Source organism: Apium graveolens, chromosome 9 (genome assembly GCF_009905375.1).
Source record: "Apium graveolens cultivar Ventura chromosome 9, ASM990537v1, whole genome shotgun sequence".
Classification (NCBI taxonomy): domain Eukaryota; kingdom Viridiplantae; phylum Streptophyta; class Magnoliopsida; order Apiales; family Apiaceae; genus Apium; species Apium graveolens.
In genome coordinates, this window is record NC_133655.1 from 63904959 (window position 1) to 63910949 (window position 5991).

A 5991-nucleotide genomic window follows, 5' to 3' on the forward strand; every position below is an offset into this window, starting at 1 on the left:
GTGTGATCTATGTGTCTGGAATAGTGTCTACAGGTGCTAGAAAGGCTTCAATTACTATATGTTCTTGTGAGATCAGAGATTCCTGATCCCCTTCCTCAGTTTCTTCAGCATCTTCAAATTGAATTTATGCCATATGCACACCTGCTCTTGACTTCTTTGATCTTCTGGATGGTGGAGAGGTATGATCTGTGTCAGAATTTACAGATCTTTTCCTTTTCAAAATGCTAGAACCCTCAGCTACATTCTCCTTCTGAAGAGTTGACTCTTCAGCTTCTACTGTCACAGGTTATGATGCTGGAACCTGGACCTGTTCTTCATCATCAGATTCATCCCTCAGAATAATCCTCCTTCTTCTCCTTAGTGGAGATTTAGGCACAGAGATAGTTCTTTTGGGCCTAGAGGATTTGTCAGATTTTACAACTGGCACCTTTTGAAAAGTACCAGAGGTTTTGATAGTAGGTGTTGATGATTGTGGTTGAGAGGATTGTGCTGGTTGAAAGTAGGTTCTGATGGTAGGCTGTGGTTGAGTATTGGAAGGCTGGGTTGGGGGAGGTTGTGAAGAAGTAGGTGTTAGGGCGAAAACACGCGCTAATATTCACGCAAGTATATGCGTTCACAAGTAGTATAAGATATAAATTAAATTCCTTCCCACATAGACTGGTTTAGGTTAAGTTCAATTTATGTACTTATGCATCAATGTATGGTTATCGCTCAATGCTAAGACAAATAACAAATTGGATTTTTTTATTAAACTAAGAGATTATACTAAATAACATTAAGTAAGAGAATTGAGGTTGAATTACTATATATGACAAACATAGAATTCTAACTTCATTACTACTTCATTCCAAGTCATTGTTCTTAACCTTAGCATGTGATGGTGATGACATTAATCAGATAACACGAAACTAGTAAACGCCAACTTTCGTTGTACGAATACACTACTACCAAGCATTCACAAAAGAGATAGAAGTTGAATAGACACCAATTTTGCTTAGTCCTTATATGTCTATAAGAATTGAAAACATAACGGTTTAATACGCAAGTTATCTATCGTGATTACATAGGCCAAGTAAGATGGTTAAAGTTACCTACGAATCATGCATAACAAATACATGAACCTATGCTAGCATGGCAAGTTCTAAACCTCTATATTCATTGTCGCTTCAATAGAGATTAACATGCTATCTTATATATTAGCTACGCACATTAGACGAATAAGCACAACTAATACCAGGATATCAATCAATCACCACACACTAAGGTATCAGAACAAATTAACTATAGAAATCCATAAGTAAATCCGTTAGAACCCCATGATCACGATTAGCCCATAATAGAACTCATCATCACCATGGGTTCATATGAAAGCATGTTAATAACACAACTATATAAGGCTGAAAAAAATACTTAATAAATAGTGAAGTACGTCACAAGAGTATTAAGTTTCAAAGCATAGGGAACTCATCTTCTTCGTTGTTGTGTGCTAAAACGGTCTTCTCAATCTTCTTGTCTTCGCTCCTGTTGAAGAAAACGTCTTCCCATAAGGTTTATATAAGAGTCAAGGAGTTACCGCGCCAACAGAAGCCCAAACAGAATTGAAAACAAATAAAACCATAATCTGAAAGTCCGCACGCACGCGGTCGCATGCTCCCTCCACGCGGTCGCCTGCTGGCACGCGGTCGCGTGCTCCTAGCGCGCGGTCGCGTGTTACCCTTCTGGAAAATTCTTCATTTTGCTCCTATTTGTGCTGATTTCTTTGCTCATCACCCCTAGACTGATTCCAAGTACTTCCTTAAGCTTTATTTGATGAAAACCACCTATCTAAGCAAGTTATACCCTGAAATGCAAAAACACTAGAAAACGCGTCAAATACACAAAATACTTGATTCCAAGACACCAATTCAAGCTATTATGAGACGCTCTAAGTGGTATAAAATACCACTTATCACACCCCCAAACTTGAATCGATGCTTGTCCTCAAGCATCACAGACTCAAACCCAGAATAAATCATACGTGAATGCAACTATATGAATGCGGTGATCCCCTCGCGATGACTAAACCAACCAACACATGACATATCAAAAAATGCAATTAGGCGACTAAAGATCAATCAAATCACGCAAGCTAACATACAACTAGAAACGTGGTGTGTGCGAATGCTTAACAGATATGCTTCAAAACTAGATCAATCATCATAACTTAATTATCCTCAAGGTAATCACACGCTTATACGAAGAATATATTCTAGACACAAAATGACTTATAATACTACAACATTATTGGAGTTTAATACGGATTCATGCTTTTATTCAACACATAAAACAAATGCTTATTTGATTGTGCAATGAGTGAGATTCACAAAAGACTTATACAATGGTACCCATTTAGCGAGCGTTAGGTTAGCGGATCCCAGACTATAAAAGCCTTAGGTCACTAGGCACAAAGTCCCCTAAGAACTTAATAACTCGAATACCAAAGAGCCCACACGTGATCAATTGTGCATTAAACCATATTTTTTTCTTTCTCTTTTCTTTTTTTTTTCTTTTTCACACATATATATTTTTTCAATTTATGAGCAAGTGCGTTTCACTGCATCTTGCTCAACCCTAGACTACTCGTTTACAATACGAGCCAGCTACTAGCCATTTGATGCCTAGCCACAACTAGCAATGAATTCCAATTTTCTATCTCCAATTTTTACCTTTTCATGTCTTTTTTCATTAAGAGCCTAGCATGCATTCTAAGTATAAGCAATAGATTAACCTCAAAAACCATCAAACCATGACAACGATCTAGTCCTTAATCATACTTTAAGACTTAGTGAAATTACAAGTGTTTCTAGCATGCATGTCAACCTAACAAGATTTAACATCACTCTAACGCTATCACTACACTCGCATCAATATCACATATTAATCGGTAAAGCAACACAAAGGGATCATGGCATATGCATGAAAATACAACTACATGGACTCACATAATAACACAAACAAAAATGCAAACAAATATGTCCTAAATGAACAATCATGCAAAAATATGAATGAACTACAACTAAACATGCAATATGAATCTATATGAATCTATATAGACACACACACTACTAATCCCTTACATTATCACCCCCAAACTTAAAATTTTCAATGTCCTCATTAAAGGTAATAATAAGGATTTCAGGCATACCTAATTAGCGGGAGAATCACCCTCATCGGGTGGAGGATCAGGTGGCCAATCAACCTCACCACCAGTGTCTCGAACAACGATACCGAAAGCGTGTGTCAAATCTTCAGCAAAATATCGATGGATGACATGCATGGCCTCCATACGCCTAGTCAATCTTTTATACTGTGCATCACCAACACCAGTCCTATCAACTACCTGTTGCATATGAGAAGAACCCTCTGTAGGCACGGGAATATCCGTCCAGCCACTCTCTACATCATCAAAAATATATCCCAACCCCTTATCATGGGGTGCACCTAAGAATGAATAACTCAAGTGATCTGGCATTCAAGTGAGCTCAAGTGTGGGAGATTCTTAAATAAATGGTTCAAAACGCTCCTGAGAAATTTTCAGCTCTGCTAACCCAAGAGAATCAAATGGCATATCCAACTTCCTCATCCACGGAGGTGCATTCAAATCCTGTAATTGCTCTGCTCCTTCTTTATCTTTAATAACTGATTCCCCTATTAAGGATCTCTCTAAGGTATCTGACTTTGGAAATTACTCAGGCTCTGAATTTACTACAAAGTCGACCCACTCTACTTTAAAGCACTCCTGTTTAGATGTGGGTAACTTTATTTCCTTGAACACATTAAAAGTGACCTTTTGATCGAAAGCTCTCCTTTTTACACATCGATCATAGTTCGGCCTGTAGCCAAGAATGGTCTTCCCAAGATAATGGGAATCTTCTTATCTTCCTCGAAATCAAGAATTACAAAGTCAGCAGGGAAGATGAGTTTATCCACCTTGACCAAGACATCCTCCACTATACCGTGTGGATAAGCGATGGAACGGTCAGCTAGTTACAATGACATATATGTTGGTTTCGGATCAGGCAGACCAAGCTTCTTGAAGATAGATAAGGGCATCATATTGATGCTAGCTCCTAAATCACATAAACACTTGTTGAATGACAAGTTTCCGATGCTGCAAGGAATAGTGAAGCTTCCAGGATCTTTAAGCTTCATAGGCAACTTCTGTTACAGCACATCACTGCATTCCTTCGTTAGAGCAACGGTCTCTAAGTCATCGAGCTTCACTTTCCGAGAGAGAATACCTTTCATAAACCTCGCATATCTAGGCATCTGTTCAAGAGCTTTAGCGAAAGGTATGTTGATATGAAGTTTCTTGAACACCTCCAAAAACTTCTCAAACTGCTTATCTAGCTTTTTCTTCTGCAGCCTCTTAGGAAAAGGAGGTGGAGGATAGATCTGTTTCTCCCCTGTATTACCCTCAGGAGGAATGTGTACCACAGTAGTCTTCCTTGGTTCCACCTCTACTTCCTTCTGCACTTCTTCTTCAGCCATAACTGCATTTTCTGAAAATTGAGATTTTTCAGGCTCTTCGTCTTGCTAAATTTGGGGGCTTGCGACCTTTCGAGACCTCAAGGTGATGGCGTTCACCTGTTCTTCAACTTACCTCTTGCCTGGATTTGTTTCTGTATCACTAGGAAGCGTTCCTGGTGGTCGATTCAATAAGGCATTAGCAATTTTCCCTATTTGGTTATCCAGAGTCTTGATAGAAATAGCCTAGCTTTGGCATATAAGAGCCTGGTTTTTGCACATAAGCCGCAACTCCTCCAATTCAGATTTTTCATTCAAAGATAGACATACACCATGAGTTTGTTGTTTTGGTGTAATTTGTTGCTGAAAACCATGAGGGTTGAATAGCTTATTTCCAAACTGCTGGAACAGCTGTTGTATCGCATTCTGATTGTTGCTCCAGCTGAAGTTAGGATGAATTCAGTTGTCAGGATGATAATAGTCTGGAACTGGTTGCTGCGATCTCTGAAAGTTGCTCACAAACTGAGCTGAGTAACTAGATATAGCACATTTCTCCGTTATATACGGACCTGCACATAGCTTACAAACACTAATTATCTGCTGAACATCATAGTTAGCCAGAGTTGTTAGCCAGAGAATCCATCTTCATAGACAACGCCTTTAGTTGAGCAGTGATAGCCGTAGCTATATCCACTTTAGGAACTCCTGCTACCTTGTCCTGTGGACATCTCTGGGTTGGATACTGATATTCATTAGCAGCCATCAGTTCAAATAGATCATAAGCTTCCTTATAGCTCTTTGCCCATAATGCTCTTCCTGATGCTGCATCGAGCATGGGTCTGGGCTGTGCTCTCAACCCATTATAAAAATAATTGATGATCATCCAATCAGGCATTCCATGATGAAGACACTTCCTAAGCATCTCCTTGTAGCGCTCCCAAGCTTCACATAGCGATTCTCCCGTTTGCTGCGCAAATTGAGTAATAGCATTCCTGAGTGCAGCTGTCTTCGCCATAGGGAATAATTTAGTAAGAAACTTATGAGCAAGATCTTCTCAATTAGTAATTGAACCAGCTGGTAGAGAGTGTAACCAGCTCTTAGCCTTGTCTCTCAGAGAGAATGGGAACAGTCTCAGCTTCACAGCATCTTCTGAAATACCGTTGAACTTGAAGGTGTCGCGGATCTCAATGAAATCCCTAATGTGCATATTGGGATCTTCAGTTGGAGAACCGCCAAACTGGATTGAATTCTGCACCCATTGAATTATGCCAAGCTTGATCTCAAAGGTATTATCTGTGATAGCTGGCCGGACAATGCTAGATTGAATGTCATTGATCTTGGGTTAAGAAAAATCCATCAAGGCTTTCGTTCGTGCTGCTGGATTTCCCATTATACTGAGTACCTGAAACACAAACAAATAAACCGTGAGAGTAAAAGAATCCGACTCAGTGAACTTTAACGACCACTAATGACAAGTACATAAAC

At 39.3% G+C, this 5991-nt stretch overlaps 1 non-coding gene across 1 annotated transcript; it reads left to right on the top strand.

Annotated features, from left to right (window-relative positions):
- Positions 1–5399: 5399 nt before the first annotated feature.
- Positions 5400–5506, top strand: LOC141687817 (small nucleolar RNA R71). The gene has a single exon (XR_012561298.1). It is a non-coding gene; the product is annotated as a small nucleolar RNA R71 (small nucleolar RNA).
- Positions 5507–5991: the final 485 nt, after the last annotated feature.